General features: G+C 43.3%; 1 long non-coding RNA gene across 1 annotated transcript in view; it reads left to right on the top strand.

Moving 5' to 3' along the window:
- Nucleotides 1–18,202, top strand: part of LOC126513763 (uncharacterized) — a 38,429-nt gene extending 20,227 nt beyond the window's left edge. Inside the window, exons 2-3 of the long non-coding RNA XR_007595429.1 lie at nt 13,923–14,025; nt 14,857–18,202. This is a non-coding gene — a long non-coding RNA (uncharacterized lncRNA). The remainder of the gene's footprint in view (nt 1–13,922; nt 14,026–14,856) is intronic.
- Nucleotides 18,203–18,791: the final 589 nt, after the last annotated feature.

Here is an 18,791-nt window from a genome sequence, read left to right as displayed (position 1 = left end):
GTTTGGTTGCATATCCAAAGAATGGGCCTCACAGAAATCTGCAAAGCAAGTTTGGGGAGGGTCTATTTTTTTTTGTTTGTTTGTTTTCAATTAAGGTATTTCTAAGTCATCATAGAGCCATCTCGCTTACTACCCCAGATAGCTAGCCTCACATTCCCACGCTCCCATGAGGCATTTTAGATATTGTACCTTACAAGGAGGCCCAAGAAAGGAAGGGGATGCTGAGACAGGAATTCTAAATTAAACTGAGATCTGGACCTTAAGCTTAAGAATGATAAGTAGGGCCGGTTGTGGTGGCACATTGCGCTAGGATTTGCTGAAGGAGGCAGAGGCAGGAGGATCACGAATTTGAGGCCAGCCTGGGCTACACATTAAAAAAAAAAAAAAGAATGGTAAGTAGGGCCAGGCTGTGGTGGTGTACATCTTTAATCCCAGCAACTTGAGAGGCAGAGATGTGCAGATCTGTGAGTTTAAGGCCAGCCTGGTCTACCGCGCGCGAGTGCTGGGACAGACTCTAAAGCTACATAGAGAAACCCTATCTCAAAAACCAAAAAAGAAAAAAAGAATGATAAGTAGGAAGTAAAGCAATGAGCTTTGCCACACCTGTGGATTTTCATTTCTGTCACCTCTTTTGTGACATTTCCTCTTTGTTTATAATCTATACTTTTCCATGAATGATTTGATGTGGGTTTAATGGCAGACACATAGGAGAAAACAAACAGTATGCTCTGCCTACTCTCATGTCAGATTCAAGCTATGGACCTGCTCTCAGCAGACTGACCAAGACGTCTCTGCTAAAGAAACATTCCCTAGTGAGTTTTATTATCAACACAACATCATGCATAAAACCCTATGTACTTTCTCTTCCCCACGTAGTCAATAGGTCCAGAAAAAGACGATCTTCCTTACCTCAAAGTTAGTTATTGTCGTATAAATCGGGCCTACCTGGTCCATCTCAAAAACCTACAGAAGAAACTTATAACATCCGGAGCCTCCCCTGGCAGTCTACCCCCTGTGAAAATATTTTATTGTTTCCAACTGGACCTCCCAAGCTTGTCTCTGAATTTTTATGTATGAGTACCTTAAAAAAAAAAACTTCAAGAAAAACACAGTTCAAACCACCATGCTTTGCTTTCTTTCAGGTTCAAACCCTATAAAACCACCACATTTTGTGTGGTTTCCACCCCAAACTGCTAGTTGGCACGAGATGTTGCTAGATGTTCTACAAAACCCTGACAACATTTTCGTGAACTTGGCAGTGACTTGGGATGTAGGTGACACAGGCTGAATTCTTAGCAGTAGTTTCTTTATTGTTGCCCATGGATCTGTCCCACACCCAGTTGGAACACCAAGCCATGCTGTTGTCTTGCCAGACATTCTTCCTTTTTCTCCAACATCTTACTCAGATTTGCTTTGTCTTGAACCCTTTCCAACTCTCTTCGCAAAGCTTACTCTTGTGTAAATCACCCCCTCGAGCTCTGCACTTTGAGGTGAGTCCGGTGGCTCTCACAGAGTGTGCAGGACACTGGATTATCAGTGTCTTCTGGCATGTGTGGCCTCTTGCTAACAGTTTAGCGGTTCAGACAAACATGAATTTTTGGGAGCTCCCACATATCAGATGTTCAGTAAGCATTGGTCAATAGTCAGGACCCAGAACAACTAAACATTCATTTTTGTATCATTTGAGGTCCATAAGAGCTGGCTCACTCTGCAGCTAATAACAGCCCCTGCCTGCTGTTTTGTTTTGTTTGTTTTTGTTTTTTGAGATAGGGTTTCTCTGTCCTGGAACTCCCTGTGTAGACCAGGCTGGCCTCTAACTCAGAGACGGGCTTGCTTCTGCCTCCTGAGTGCTGGAATTAAAAGCATGCACCACCACATCTGACAGTGACCGCTGTTTTTATGTAGGTTGGAGCAGCCATAGTCTGGGATTTTTCATCACACATGGCTATTATGTAGCAGAGCATCCAAAGGGATAAAGGTGGTGGTGGGGGCGGGGGACTGTTGTCAACAGGACAGTGCTGGAATTCAGCTTCAGGAAGCTTTAAGGGTGTGGGAGGATAATCACTCAGATCTGCTATTTTTGCTCACCAGAAGTGGGGATTCCTTTAATAACTGCCAGAAGGAGGATCCTGGGGTTCTGGGAGGAGTCATAATAATAGCAATTTGGGTCAACTGGAATCTTTTAGTCCTAAGGCCTGAAAGTAATCAGCTTGATAATTGTTAAGGTCTCTGGAAGTCTCTCTCTCTCTCTCTCTCTCTCTCTCTCTCTCTCTCTCTCTCTCTCACACACACACACACACACACACACACACACACACACACACATATGCACATGTTATTATGCTAAATAACGAATTATGTTTATAACTGCTACTACTATAAAATTGACTGTTCATATTTTAAGAGTTAGGAACCATTTTGACTTGAAGGTACTGTAGACTCTGTCTGCATTGATGGCATCAATTGTTTTCTTTAGAAAGTTCTCAGAACTTTCCTGGTACTTTATTACGTTTTTGCTTGACCCAAGTCCGTGTCTCTCAGAAAAGATGATTATTTTTATTACTGTCTGTGTTTGCCTTCATGATGTGTTGTAGGTGTGTTACAAGGCATGTAGAGGTCAAAGGGTAATCTTCTGGAATCCACTCTCTCCTTCCACCCTTAGATGGATTCTGGGGATCAAACCCAGCTCATCAGAATTACACCGGAAGAGTCTTTACTTGCTGACTCATTTTTGCTTCACCCCTGCTATTTGGTCTTCTGGTTGCTCCTGCAAGAGAAGGGAGATACTTTTCCCCCAAGAAAAGTCAGCTCTGGGGGAGACTGAGCCAAGAATGCACGTTCGCTTGCCCGCCCCCTTCAGTTCTGTTTTGAAAGTGGATTATCTCTGCCACTTGCTTATCTGATTTCTTCAATCTACTTCTGGCCTCAGGCACCTTGAGAGCCAGAGGTAAACTCCAAGTCTGCTGCTACGGAATTCTATTCCTTAACCAAATAAGGTCAAAGAACCTTAGAGTCCAGTCCAGGAAGAATGTTGTCAAAGTTTTGGTTTTCTATACAATTTGGCTAGACGTGTGAAGTGTCCGCTTTAGCTGCTATAGAATTCTGGATCTTTTTAGTAGCTGGGATTAAGTGATTTTACCTTTGCAATTCAGTTGTGTAGTAGGTAAAGGCGAGATAATTACAGTCCCTACTGCGCAGGGCGGTTGTTAGGATTAAGTGACCTATTCCACAGAGTGGAGCCCCGTGTGTAGGAAGTGTTCAACAAATGGCGCTCGTTACTGATTGTTCATATCAAAGACTGGAACAGAAGATTTTCTTTTTTAAACAGAACTTCTGAGTATTTCCTTAACAAACACTATTGGAAGACTTGGAATGCATTCGTGGAGCGGTGTTGAGAACTGTCACAGCAATGTCACCTGGATGGTCAAATTCCTGGATCCTTCTCTGGACGCCCAGGTTCTGGTTTAACCGGAAGCTGGGACTTGGAATTAGGACATTCTGACACCTTCTGACAATGTAGCCAGGACTAGAGCTTGGGGGGAGATGAGTGAGGCCTGCCTGGTGTCAACCCAAATTGTCTCTTTCCAGCTGTCCTTCCAACCCAACTTTCCAAGGGTGCTTTTAGAGGTCATGAGCTTCCAGTGCTGTGCAGGTGGTGGCTGTGCCTACTGCCTGAGGCCTTGCTGGATTCCTGGCCCTGCCCCCAAACTTCCAGTGCTCTCCTGGCTCAGCCAGAAGTTCAGGTGTGAGGTGGGCCTGGTGGTATGTGTTGGTCTGGAAGAGTAGGTGGGTGGGGTACAATGGAAAACCCTTGAGCAGTGAATGAGGTGGCCCTGGGGAAGTACACCCCCCTCTGTGTGTGTGTGTGTGTGTGTGTGTGTGTGTGTGTGCTGGTGTGGTTTGATTTTTGCTTTTGTAAGTGGGATTTTAATTTATATCATTTATCCCTTTTATTCACTTTAAAACTTTGCAAGGGATTCAATCCCTCCAGGAGAGCGAGGACTTCAGCAGATAAGCTGAGAGGAAGGAAGAGAGTACTCCAAGTGATTTCCTCCAGGAGTCTCTCCCCACTGCCTTCCTCATTGTAGCCTTTCTAGAATGCGCAGCCAGTCCCTGGATCAGAAGCTGAGAGGCGGAGCTTGAGGAGTTTCTAAACTCCTATCTTTTCATGGTCGCTTGCTCTCCTTAGCCTGTCCACTGTTTTTAAAATCATCCTCTTTTCCCATAGAGTGTAGAAAATGAGAACCTTAAACCCCCAAAGCCTGGGGGAGGGAAAGACCCTGGCAAAAGAGGGAAGTGAGGAAGAGTGAGCCCTAAGCTGCAAACAGGAATTGCAAAGCAATACAGAGAAGGTAGTCTTCTATATTTCATAACGTTCTTGCCAGACATCCAAGGGGCAATGGGACTGAGAAGGAAACTTCTAGGAAAGGAAACTGCTGAAAGCCTGAAGATGGGGTTGATCAACTCAAAGTGATGTGGAACTTGGTCCCGGGGACTCATGCAGACAAACCAGAAGAGCTCAGATTACCTCTACATACTGGTAATAATAACTGATAGTTTGCTAATACTGCTAATTTTTAATCCCAGATCCATCTCTTGGTGACGGCTGTAAAGTTGTTTCAAACATGTTAATTCAATCTGTAGATCGGATGTGAAATGGGCTTCTTCTTAAGCACTACTTTAACCTGCTTGCTTGCTTTCTAGTGCATTGACAAGATATACTAATTCTAGGCGTATCATAGCAAAGCCAAAAGTAATTGTTGTTATGTATAGAAGTTAAAGATGAAGGAGGAAACTTCCAGAACATACAAAGCCCATGAACTGAAGTCATAATTAAGAAAAGCATGTTTCCTTTTACAGATTGGTAGTGTTTCTGTGGTGTGTGCAGTAAACTTTCTAAGTGTTGCTGCAGCCGGGACACTGCTTTAGGAAGGCTCCCAGTTCACTACCCATAGCTGGAGCCCTCTCTCTCTCTTCAGTACCAGTGCAGGCAGGGGTACCAGTGTTCCTCATGTCAAACTGAACAGAGATGCAGAATAATGGAGGGGAGATTCTCAGAACAGGGTATGTATTTGTTTTCTAACTTCATCAACATCTGTATTGCCTAGGTGGTAATCTGGCTAGAAACCAACTTTCATTTTTCTCCTAACACTCAGTGTCCTGATAACTGTGATTAAATTTCTCTCTTCCCTCGCTCCATTCGTTCTTATGAGTCCTGCCCTTACATTTCCTGGGTGTTCGGGCCTCCTCATAGGTGACATCACTTCGTGTGCACACATGGGCTATCCTAAATCTGTTACACATTGTCCTCTGGAGTGTTGCCAGGCTTCAGTGGGTCATAAACAATAGTAGCAACAGCTGTGAGAGGAATCCATGGACCAATTTGTTGGAATAAAGCAAAACAGGACTTTGCCATATGGGAGATCTATCTAAGATGGGTTTATTAGATGTAGGATACTTTGCGTGTAGCCTAAGGCCTTTCTGGAGGGAATCTGAAATCTTTTCATTATGCCCACATCATTACCAGATGTGGATGGAAATAGACCCCCCCGTGTGTGTGTGTGTGTGTGTGTGTGTGTGTGTGTGAGTGTGTACTCATGTGTGTAAAGATGAAAAATTCTAGTTTATATATGGACTTTCAGTATAGCTTATACTTATTTTCTTACTCAAAAAACTTCATCCTGAACCTTCTAAATATTCAGCAAAACTCACTTTCTGTATCTGAGTAAACTCATGTACACGAACTTGTAAAACCAATAGGAGTGAAAGAGTAATAAAACATTTATTTAATAAATAACTGTGAAGTTTTATGCTCTAGTGGCAGGATAAAATGGGGTGCTTCACAGAACTTAAAAATTCACAGTGATTATTGACACTATTAATCAGAATTTGTCATGTGAACAGCTCAGGGATCTGTTATATTAAGTTGTCATGTGGTTGTAATCATACCTTTTAACTGCCATCAGAGGTAACTGTCAGCAACACTGTATCTACTCTCCAGCCTATTATGGCTTCAGTCCCCCAGGGTTCCATCCTCAGTCCAGGGCGATTTGTATGGTACACTAATGACCTGCTGATTGTCTGCACAAAAGCAAAATCATACACTGTTCAGGCAACACGGTGATCCCACACAAAAGCAAAGGACTGTCTAGTGTCAAAATAATACTGTACTCTAACTTGGATAAAGGTTTTCAAACTGACTGCAAGGTACTATTTGGTGCTAAAGCATGCGGCAGAAATAAGGCTTATTCAAATAACTAACAAGTTGGCAGAAGGTAAATTTCAAAGTGTGTGTGTGTGTGTGTGTGTGTGTGAAGATGCTGTTTAAATATTTCTGCTGATGTTTTTAAAGGTTTAGGAACTAGACAAGTACCTTTGTTTTAATTAGACATCATTCATAGTTACTATTGAAACACATCTAAAATAATATGTCACCAAAGAGTTTCATTAATAGATTCTGAAAGTGTGTGGTGGGTGCTTTATCAGTCTGTCTACTGTCTACAGGTAAATATGGTCTATGGTGTGCCTCAAGGGAAAAGCAGGGGATGTGGGGGCCAGATGAGACCATTTCAGTCTCTGTGTAATGTGCCTATTCTCAGTGTCCTTCTGAGCCTTAGGACACAGAAAGAAACCTGGTCTCGTCCCGTCTAAACTCTGCCCCATCTTTCTAACCCTGACTCTCTATCTTATAGACTCAGTCATCTGGCATCCCAGAGTCCAGCATAAAAGCTGACATATAAGAACAGCCTTAAATCAAATGAATAGGTGAGCAAATGAACAATTAAATCAAGCCAAGTCTTGGATGTGTGTGAGTGTGTTTTAAAGGGTTAATTTCTTGGGAATGTGTCACTGGGTTGTCTGTCTGTGTAATGATGGAGATCCCTGCTGAGACTCTGACCTAGATTTAAAAACAAACAAACAAACAAACAAACAACAGGTTTTCTTAGTGTAACAGCCCTAGCTGTCCTGGAACTAGCTCTGTAGACCAGGCTGGCCTTGAACTCACAGAGATCTGCGTGTCTTTGCTTTCCAAGGGTTAGGTAGGATTAAAGGTGTGTGACACTATGCCTGGCCAGATTCAAAAGTTTAATCCAAGACTTGTCTTGATTTGATTGCTCATTTGCTCACTTATTCATTTAATTTAAGCCCATTCTTATATGTCAGCTATTATACTGGACTCTGGGATGACAATAAACCAAATTCAGTGTCAACTATTAAGTTGCTTGAGGTCTTGTAGGTTCTAGTGATTAGGTGCCCAGATAATAGTCTCTAAGTCTTTCACAGATTGTCAAGGATTCTCTAGGTCCTCCTGAAAAAATTTAAAGAGACTAAGGATTGTGTCAATGTGACAAAAATTAAGATTTCTCCTCTAGGTCAAGAACCTAGTGTTGCTTCTGGAATTATGCATCATCCAGACACAGAAAGCACATAGGGTGCATGTTCTGTGAAATGTTAGTGGGTTGTCTGAAATATCTAAAAAAGGAATCTCTGGCAATGGATGGTAAATTACAGATGTCAATGGCTAGGTGTTAAAGCCTTGGTTGGACCAGGTGGTGGTGGTGGTACATGCCTTTAATATCACCATTTGGGAAGCAGAAACAGGCAAATCTTTGTGAGTTCAGGCTAGACTGGTCTATAGAATGAGTTCCAGGACAGCCAGAGTTGTTACACAAAAAAAAACCCTGTCTTGAAAAACCAAACCAAAGCAAAACAGAAAAAGAGCCTTGGTTGGTCTTCCAGAGGACCTGGGTTTCAGTCCTATACTCAAATGGGAGCTCACTACTATCTAGAAACCATTTCCACAGGTGATATTTGACATCCTTGTCTAGCCTCCGTGGGCCCAAGGCAATCATGGGCTGCACAAATATACATGAAGACAAAATACCAATGTACAAATAAAATAAATAAATTAGTTTTTTTTTTTTTGAAAAATGGATGTGGTGGCCCACCACACCTCACTCAGCACTTGAAAGGCAGAGGCAGGGGCATCACAAACCAAAGATTAGCATGGGATTACATAGGGAGGCCTTGTTTTTTCAAAAAGAAATATCCAGGTTTCTGAGAATTTGATTTAGTGATCACTTATATCCCCACTCTACTGGATTTACTCATCTACTTCAAAACAAATGTGTAGTAACCTATGACCTGTCAAGGCACATGGTAGGTACAGTGGATTCCAAGACAACCAGGGTAGGAACAGGAAAGGGTTTGGAGACCTTAGAACAGGTAGAGAGGACTGCAGCAAAGAATGTTGTTTTGTGAAAGGTGAGAGCAGCAGCAGCCTCAATTGCCTACAAGGAAGAGGAGAGGTCAGGGAGAAGATGCAAAAGCCTGGAGGGGAAGATAAACAAGATGCAGGCCAGCCCCCCTCCCCCACGGAGTTTCTCTGTGTAACTCTGACTGGCCTCGAACTCACTCTGTAGGCCAAGCTGGCCTCCAGCTCAGAGATCAAATTCGCTCGCTTCTGCCTCCCTCCAGTAGGCTTGGATTAAAGGCCTGTGGCAACACCACCCACCACATTCCAGGAACTTAACTGTACCTGGAGCCGCAGAATTGACACCTTCAGGAAAAAGAACTTGAGACAAGGCTTGGTGAGTGAGCCGGGCCAGCTCCTGAAGAGTTTCTGGAGGGTGTGCCAATCAGTTGCTCTCTATCTAGGATCAAAAGAATTTACCAAGAGGACTGGAGCAAGGTGTCATTCAGATGACATTATTTGTTAGGAAATTGGACAGTCTGGGTTAGCAAGCCTCCTGTACTCATCGAGGTGGAAGTCAGGACCAGAGTCCAACAGTCTGTTTAGTGGACAATGTATAAGCTAGAAGGCAGGCCTGGCTTGGGCAGGACTCTGGAGACAGAGGTCACTGGGATCCAGCATCGCTGGAGCTCACCAGCATCGCTGGAGCTCAGAAGTGGACACCACGGTAAGACAGGCTCCAAACAAACCAAGTGCCGATAGCTGTAGATCCAACTAGTCCTGACTCTATCATAGGCACTGCAGCTTCGGTTTCTGGACAAGGGAAGTGACTTTATTGTGGGATGTACATGGGAAAGACTGGGCGAAATGCCAGGGAGCCCAGCGCTGACAGGTCAGCGCTAGTTCCTGCTCACCCGGTGCTGTGGCCTCTTTCGGCCTTCATGTGTTCTTTTCCCTTTCAGTGTCCAGTTTAACACTTTGAGGTAGGATGTCATGTTACTTTCTGCTGGTAGTCCTTTTTATCTCTGGACCATATGGATAGTGAAGGTCCTGCCCGTTTTCTTCTCTCTCCCTACCTGCTGCAATCCAGCATAATTCGGTGGGCCATGGCAAGATTTTCCCTGGAAAAGTCAGTTCTGTTGAAACCTTATTCCGGTTTGGGTGATGTGATAGCCAATACGAAGGAGGCCTGGTGACTAGGGCAATCTTCTCTTCCTTCCCTTTGGGGCTTTCTGGTAACTTCAGCCTCTTCCTCATGCTCTTGGAATGCAGTTTTGGTGTTATCCTTGGCTCTCCTCGGGGCTGCTCCTCAAGCGCTTGTGGAGAGAGGACTTGTATTTCTTTTCTACAGAATAAGCTTTATTTTTCACTTTGAGGATATTCCGAAGTCCTGTCATATTTTCCTTTCTGACATCTCTAAGACTCATCTTTCCCCATTGGTCTCCAGAAACCAAAATCTTTTCCTCTCTTTTGGCTCCTGTAGCTCTGCCCCTTATAAATACCCCCGCTGTGGTCTGCGATCTTGCGTTCCGCCTCTGCTAAAGCAATCTCCGAGGAGTCCTCCTGACACCGCGCCTTCAGCCGCCTTTGCTGCTCCCTGCGTTGACTCTGACTTCAGCTTACGTTACTGTTCGCTGCCTGCTTATTTTTTCCCCTGCTGACTTCCCACATTTCGCCCTAATTTCTTAATACCTGACCTCCTCCTATGTGTTCTTGTAGTTCCTCTCTTTCCCACTTGCTTTTCTAGGCAGTTTGAAAGCTGTCTCCTCCCGAGCCAGGAACATTTTCTTTCCTTTCTGTATGCCGAGACAAGCTCCACACACATTCTGCCCTGCATCCTCCCTGCTTCTCTCGCCCTCTTTCTCACTTAGGTTAACTGCCCTCTCTTCAAGATCACAGTCAATCTTCCTAAAGTCAGGTGATATTCTAGACACGCGAAAGAGAACACGTGGCACTCTTCCGGACTTCATTTATAAAGCCTTCCTTTACTTGGGAAAATCTCTGCTATTGTTGACCATTGCATTCTGCTCTGGCCATCCCTGCTCACAACAGCAGCTGCCTCGGGCTTGCTTCTTATCTCTCTTTCAGCCTTCTTTTCTAGCTGTTTGCCTTCAAGGCTTTGCCAGAGAAACCTCCCAATCTGATCCATTTTCCTTTTTTAACAAAACAAAGCAACCAGGCCTCTGGCTTTCCCTGACTTGAAGAAGACAGAACCCTCAAGTCCTTCCAAACCCCTTCCATTCTTGACTTATTTTTCTCACATATATATATATGTATATATATATATAATCTTCTTATATTATCTTATATCTTACATCTCAGCTACACAGAATGGATGGAGGTATTGGCTGCAACAGGCCAAATTCAATTTTCACAATTTTTTGTTATCTTTTAAAAAGCAAATTTAAAAAACTGTAAAAATTTTGCTTACTGGCTTCAGCTCAGCAACTATGGTAGAGCTGCTGCCTGCACGTTTTTAAAGCAGGGGTGGTAGTGTTCCATAGCGTGAACTCTCTCCAAACTTCCAAAGCTTCTGTGTCCTTTAGCATCACCAACAGTGAGATAAAATGTCACTTTCTGTTTATCACCACTTTATGCTTCGTGTTTTAAGAGAGATTTTGAGCTCGGCACAGTGCTAGGCTTCCATGATCTAAGCACTCAGGAAGCAGAGGCCAGTGGATTGTGAATTTGGGATCAGCCCGGGCTAGAGAGGAAAGTTCAGGCAAGAGTGAAATACAGAGTAAGATTTCTTCCCTAAAACATAACAGAAATAAAACAAACAAACCAACAAAGCAACAGAGGGTGTGGGGGGTTATACTACTTTTCTATAGATAAATAAGACATGGCTGGTGTTCTTTTATACATAAAGAAGCATTTGAGCAGGAGGGGGAGACGTTATTCTTCTATTACCCTCTCTGGAGGCATCCCAGTTTGGATATCTAAGTGGTTTGGCATTGAGAATCTCTGTTCCAATCCTGGTTTCATCCATTTTAGTCGTGCAGTTTTGGAGAAACTACTTAACCACTCTCTGCCTCAGTTTCCACGTAAGTAAACTGGAGAGAGTGAGCACGCAGCAGGGTTTTGGTAAGGATTGTATGAGATAATCTGTGCAGAGAATGTGCGGTTGGAACAAGCATGGTGAGTGTTGTTGCTGTTACTAGTTTGTTTCCAGATCTAATAGTGGAAAGGTCAGATCCATGAGGCATGATTTGGAGAAGAGGGGAGAAGAGGGCCTTTCGTTTCCTAGCTGCATCTTCCCAGACAATTTAACATCACTAAGCTTCCACTTGGGGATGTTTAACATCTTAGTAGTAGCAACAGCACAATAAGATCAGCCACCCACATCTTTGGTCTTCAGCTATCATCTGACACGACATAGCACAGTGACAAATTTGTACTCTGTGTCTTGAGTACTGGTCACTTACTAAGTATCTGATACATAAGTGGTCTTGATGTTACCACTCAGCTTTCCTGCCCCTTGCCAAGAGGATGCCATCTGAGAGTCATACAGACCCAGGGATCTGGATAACCCATTTGCACGTGATATGTGGCACCCAGACTTCTTTATGGATTTTTAAATAATTGAGATATGACTAGAAAGCTTTAAAATTCACTGTTCAAGTGTGAGGTCCAAATGGCTGCCTGTAACTGGCTGCAGAAGCTCCATATAGGAGACAGGAGAAACACAGGTTCCAGGCTTTGGCTCAGGCTCATGGAATCACAGTCTCAGGCTTGGTGGCTTAGGATTTACAGATTTACAAAAGAGATTCTGCCTGTCAGGGACTGGGAAATTGTTGTTGTATTGAATATGTTTATACGACATTAATCCGTGTTTCTCATCAACAGCATTGCTCTGTAGTGCTATCCCCCCACCCCAACTGTGGTATATGCATGCATGTGTGTGGATGTATGCACATGGAGGTGGGAGAGTCTGGAGGCTAGGACTTTGTGTTGGCTACTTTCTACTCTTCCTCTTATTTTTGAGAGAATCTCCTTGACCCTGGATCTCATAGATTCAGCAAGGCTGGCTCAAGTCCACCTCTGCCTCTGCAGCCCCGGGATTATACATGTCCCACCGTGCCTGGCTTTGGAATGAATCTGGGGCTCTGAACTCAGGTCTCTATGCTTACTCAAAAAGCCCTCTACCAACTAAGTCATTCTTCAGCCCTCAAATACCCCTTTCCAAGCGTTTGGGTGTGATCTTCCTTCTCCTCTTTGCCTCCTGCATAGCATTGTGGAGGAAAGAGCCCAGGGACTTGGACTAGGGGGTCACTGAGCTACATAGCCTTAGTCTTAGCAGATTTTACAACAGAGGGCATTTTCTTTGTCCATCTTAGTGTCCACCCCTGCAAATGATCATACATAAAGCTGGGACTTAGCGCAGGATGGAAGACTAGTTTACATAGTCTTGTGGTATTTGGGCTCAGATGATTCCCCTAGAACATCTTCACAGAGATCTTCTGGCTCTCACTATAGGATGGTCCCTTCACACAGAATACCAGAGTCTCCCGGAACTTATAAGCATGCGGATTCTCATGCCAGGTCACAGATACACCAGACCAGGCTGTTGTCCAGGAAAGGAAAATTAATAGCCAGATAACACCAATATGCTGCTCTGGACTGAAAAGGATTCTCTCTCTCTCTCTCTCTCTCTCTCTCTCTCTCTCTCTCTCTCTCTCTCTCTCCTCTCTCTCTCTCTCTCTCTCTCTCCAATAAAAGCTGTGTGGTGCTCTTGAGAGTTAACTTGTGCCTTACTGTGAGCTGGTGTTTGGAAGATCTTGGTTTAGCTGTGGTCTCACCTTTTAGTCAGCCCCTGGTAAAGCTGATTAAGCCATTACCCTCTAGCTCACTGTTTTTAAATTGAGCTATCTCACTAGGGGAAACTCTGGCAATGTAAGTTTCTCTCTAGACATCAGTTCTTCAGGAGCCACCTCTTCTATGTGCCTTAGAAGAAGGACCTTTTCTCAGACTAGTCTTGGCTGCTGTTCGGTTTCATTGTACATCTGATGAGATGAAACAAGAACGATGTCGAGACCCCCTGCTTTCCCTGCTCCTTTGTCTCTTCTTGTTTTTCTGAGATTCTGGTAATGTAGACTTTCATGGGTGGAAGTTCTGTTTACAAACTGTCAATATCTTATGGGAGACATAGTGTCACTGTCTTGGTTACTATCCGGTTGCTGGGAAGGGGCCCCATGCCCAAGGCAACTTACAAAAGAAACATTTACTTGGGAGCTTGTTTACAGCTTCAGAGGGTAGTAAAGCCCATGATCATCATAGTGCTGGCATCAGGCAGAAAGGCATGGTGCTGGAACAGTAGTGGAGAGCTATATCTTATCTACAAGTTGGAGGGAGGGAGGGAGGGAGCTTGCAGGAGCCCTAGGTTTTTGAAATTTCAAAGAGCACTCCCAGTGACAGTCTTCAACAAGGCCACACCCCCAATCCTTCCTAAAACAATTCCACCAATTGGAAAGCAAGCATGCAAATATTTGAGCATATGGGGGCCATTCTCATTCAAACCACCACATTCACCAATTGTTTTTTTCTTGAGGGGGGGTAAGGTTTTGATACAGGGTTTCTCTATGTAGCCCTGGCTCTCCTGGAACTCTCCTGTAGACCAGGCTAGCCTCAGAGTCACAGAGATCCACCAGGCTCTGCCTTCTGAGTTCTGGGATAAAATGCTATGCCACCGCAACTACCATCTGGCTTTATTTTGATTTTTTTGAGACAGAATCTATGTGGACCTGGTTGACCTGGAACTTGCTAAGAGACCAGGATGGCCTTGAATTTACAGTGATCTACCTGCCACTGTCTCCCGGTTGCTGAGATTAAAGGTGTGTGTTGCCATGATCCACAAACAATTGTTAATATAATAACACTGTAATATGAAAAATAAAGATCTTGTGACTGGAATACTTTCCACTTAACTGCATCACACTAGAGAAACTAGAGTGAAGGATTTAATGTAAGATGGGCTCTGGGTTCCTGGAACCCAGGGAATAGGTGGTCACATCAAGGGTTTGGTCATTTCCTCAATACCAAGGTGATGATGACACTGTAGTATAATGCCTTTGATGATATCGGTGGACAGTCTCTAAGGTAGAAACCCTTCACCTAGACTTTCCTTTCAGAGAGGATCACTCTGTCCTATTTTGCCAATGACTCTGGGAACTAATCTTACCAATTGCCCAGGAGTTAAACAAGACTTGGGTGAGTGTGCTTCTGACTTTTCATGGGATCTTCAATCGAAGTTTGTCCCTAAATATTATCATATGCTTAGCTCTTCACTGGTGTCTGATCAGTACTCTGTTTGGGTGAACTCCATGCAGCATTGCACGACGGTTTTGCACTGCTGGACTCTTTCCTCGATCTCCTATGTCCCTTTAATATAATAACTTATATTATAAAAAATATGCATGCAGATTCACTTGGACTTTATTGTATTTTTTTTAATTTTTTTTCTTGAACTCCAAAGTTGAGGAAGGAAGCAAGGCTATTTAGGTATATTTTCTGTGTTCCTCTAGCCTCTTCCATTGTCTGAAAAACCACAGACTTCACTTAAAAGGCAAAGACTTTTTCATCAGGTTTTGTTTAAGCCATGTATTTACCAAGATCCCCACTTGTTCTGTGGCTTAACTTTGTAATCTTTGATTTCTAATTTACAGCTGCTGAGAACCAGAAGGCGCCGGCTCCTTTGAAAGAGCCTTCCCCTAGATTGCTTTGCCACTGCTCTGGATCCCCTTGAACAGTGGTCCCTGAACACCGACTTCAAGAAGACTCCATGGATGGCTGTCCAGTCTTATCCACTGCAGTTTCCCCTCTGCATTTCCTTCTTCACTTCCTTCACCCCAGTGAGGCACGCAGTAGGGGCAGATCATAGATGAAGCAGCAGACAACAGGTTGAAGGACTGACCTCTGAGAGTGCCAACAGTCAACAGTGTGCTGTCAGATCCAGAGATAAGAAGAAAACGTGTTATGTGGAAGGGGGAGAACAGTCTGATAGTTCTTTAGAGGCTGAGAGTGAGGAACGGTCAAATTTGGGAGAATTACGGCAGGGCTCCTGTGTTGTCCCTACTGGGTTATGTAATCTGAGTGTTCCTGCTCGACTGTGATTGAGAGAGGCTGTATGTTCCCGTGGTCCTGCTCAGCGCTTGTCCTTTAATAAGAGACAACACCCATTAGTCTCTATATTGTTTCTCTGCACTTTTTATCTGGGAGACATTGACTATCTTGTAGGATAAAAGTCCATGGTAAGAAGAGTTCAAACCCTCATGAACTTTTTGTCTGTAGACCAGGTGGTGACATCATGTTTTGAGTTAATTAGAGCAACGGAATCACAGGGTGGGACTGAATTCATTGGAAATATTTGATTGAAACATGGCATTGCTAATTATGCATCAGAGAACATTATGGAACATGATTGGATTCATGAAGCACACACTCCTGGTCATATGTAGCAACCTAGCAACCAGCTAAATACAGCATAGACTCTTCAGAGACTAGGAGAGGTAGACATGGTTCTTTTCCCATGGAGCTTACACATTTGAAAAGCAGCCGCTATCACATGTGAGCTGCCGCAGAGATGTTCTTGAGCACAGGCCTCTAGTGGGGGAGGAGTTCCTAGTGCTGGAGTCGTCATGGTCACTGGCCAAGTACCTCTAAGCCTACATTTTATAACCAGTCTGTGAATGCAGACTGCTATTTTCTAGCAAAAGTCCAGGGATGGCAGGGGAAGTGCTTGAGATGTACAGGGCTTCTGGAGTGGGAAATATGAAATTATTTTTACCAGGAAAACAAAAAGGGATAGGATTCAGAACCAACTGTTGCTTCTATTCTATGGGGGAAACTACAGTATGAAATATGCTGGGCTGGGAAACTTCGACGCCTTGGTTTTAGTACCTTCTTTCCTTTTCTTCCTTCCTTCCCTTCTTCCTCCCTCCCTCCCTTCTTCCTCTCTCTCTCTCCCTTCTTCCTTCCTTCTTTCCTCCCTTCCCCTTCCTCCCTCCCTGCCTTCTTCCTTCCCTCTTTCCTTTCCTCCCTCCCTCCCTTCCCCCTCCCCTTCCTCCCTCCCTCTTTCTTTTCCTTTCCCTTCCCTCCCTCCCCTTTTCTTCCTCCCCCCTCTCTCTCTCCCTCCTTCCTTCCTGCCTTCCTTCCTTTTCTTCTTCCTTTTTCTTCCTCCTCCTCCTCCTCCTCCTCCTCCTCCTCCTCCTCCTCCTCCCCCTCTTCTTCTCCTCCTCCTCCTCTTCTTCTCCTCCTCCTCCTACAAAAAAGCCATGTGACTGTAAGCAAGCCATTTCCCATTCCCTGCAGATATCTCTTGAGAGGCTGTAAACCCCTTCTAGCTCAGAAAGTCTTAACATCAGGCCCTCAGGCTACAGTGGTCAGTTTCAAAACACCCTGCCCTCAGTTGCTGGATCATATATATTCAGCAGTTATATAAACCTTTTATTTTTTTGAGGGAATATCTGTTTTATCAATTTTTATTTTTGGTTTTCGAGGCAGGATTTCTCTGTAGCTTTGGAACCTGTCCTAAAACTAGCTCTTGTAGACCAGACTGGCCTTGAACTTACAGAAATCCTCCTGCCTTTGCCTCCTGAGTGCTGGGATTAAAGGCATGCGCCACCACCACCTGGCTTTGTTGTATCAGTTTTTAAGTACGTGTCAAGTTCTTTTCTGGAGTTAAGAGGATGCTAACTCTATGTCCTCCTTCATGTTGCCTGCTGCCTTTGCTCCTGTCCTTTGTTCCCATCCCCATGGAACTTATGCTCTGTATGTATGTATGTATGGTCAGGCGTGTATTGGCTTTGGAGGTACACGATGAACCTCACTTTTCCAGAGAGTCTTCCCTTTCCTTTTACCTTCTGACATTTTCTTTAGAGGGAACCAGTTGCAGTGTGCTGTGGCACCCCACCCTTGAGGTAACCACCTGCAAGCAAGTGCCTCATACTGACTAAGCAATTTTGTTGAACCCTAAGATTCATATCCAAGTAACCACTCAAATCCAGGGTTACCACAAAGAGAACTTTCTCCAGGTATAAGGAAGAGAAATCTTTTACTTCCAGGATATGTGCAGAAAGACCACCTTCCAGCCTGTGTAGAACAATCAATATGCTACTCCCTACAGGCCATCCTTGACCAGGTAGAGAGAATCTAAACCCAAAATACTTCTCCATAAATAGATAGACTTCCTACACACTGTATTTCTCTGTATCATCCCAATGGCTTGTCACTTCTCAAAAAAAAAAAAAATGGAAAAATGCTAATCAGACAAAAATGTTGCTGTGATCTCTGACCTCATTGGGAATCCTTTTAGCAATTTCTCATTTCTATTTCATTATCAACAAGTCCACTGAATACTTGTCTCTAAATCCAGGACATATTTTATGGATACATAAAACAATGAAATTTCATGTTCAGAGCTGTTGACATATACTATTTGTTTCGAATATTTTTATTGTAAGGAATGACTTAGCATTTCATTTTAATGACCTAAGTGGTAAAATGAATGACTCTTGACTTTCAATTTTCTTTTTCTGTTAAAGTCAAGTAATATGCACCTCTGGTAATGTCTATCTTTTTCTATGAATTATAGGCTCTAAATGTCTGTGTTGCCTTTCTTTTTTCTTTAAATTGCAACACAATTTTTTTTTAAAAAAATAGTTTATTTTTATTTTTTCTGCACTGGTGTTTTGCTTGTGTGTATATCTGTATGAGCATATAGGGTCCTCTTGAACTGGAGTTGTAGACAGTTGTGAGCTAACATGTGGATGCTAGGAATTGAACCCAAGTCCTCTGGAAGAGCAGTCAGTGCTCTTAACTGCTGAACCATCTCCCCAACCCCTTTATTGTGTTTCTTTATGTAGGTGTTTATCAGTACTAAGGATAATATTTGTTTTTTCTTCTTGTCTTTATTTTCTACCTAGCAGTTATATAAAAGACAGTATAAAATTTATGAAATAGACTTTTCTGATAGGAGTTAGAGAAATAAGGGGCCAAGATAAACAAAACAAATGAAAAAAACCAAGTTAAGTAACTATCAAACATTCAAATATCAGTTTTTAATCCATGTCTACTGTACCCTTTTTGTTTTGGTAATTTTTTAAATCTTTTTTAGTTTCTTCCTTTTTTAGTTTGTATATTTTGATTTTTGTTTTTGTTGTTGCCTTTCACTTCTTTTAAAAGAGAAATAACAGAAAGTTGGATGGGTAGGGAGGTGGGGGGATCTGGGTAGAGTTGAAAGTACATGATAAAAATATATTGTCTGAAAAAAAACTTAAAGTAAAAATGTTTGCATTTTCAGACAGAATCACAGGTATCCCAATCCTTGTGACAGAGGCTAGTTTTGAACTTTTGACTCTTCTGCCTTCATACATATTCAGAATAGCTGTCTGGGATTACAAGCATGTAACCTCATTTCCAGATATTTTAGTGTGGCAGTCCCCCTTTTATGTGGAAGCAGAATCAGTAAACCCATGTCATTCTAAGCATTCTAGTGAGGAGGACAGTGTGCTGAGCATTTTCATGCTTCCAAGGGTGAGTATTAGCTCTGTGAAGACGGAAGGAGAGATGACGCATTGCTCTTCCTACTTCTCATTTATGG

This window comes from Alexandromys fortis, unplaced genomic scaffold, assembly GCF_014885135.2.
Source record: "Alexandromys fortis isolate MF-2015 unplaced genomic scaffold, M_Fortis_MF-2015_v1.1 scaffold_110, whole genome shotgun sequence".
NCBI lineage: Eukaryota > Metazoa > Chordata > Mammalia > Rodentia > Cricetidae > Alexandromys > Alexandromys fortis.
The sequence above is the reverse complement of the archived record's forward strand: the minus strand, read 5'-3'. Positions and strand labels throughout refer to the sequence as shown.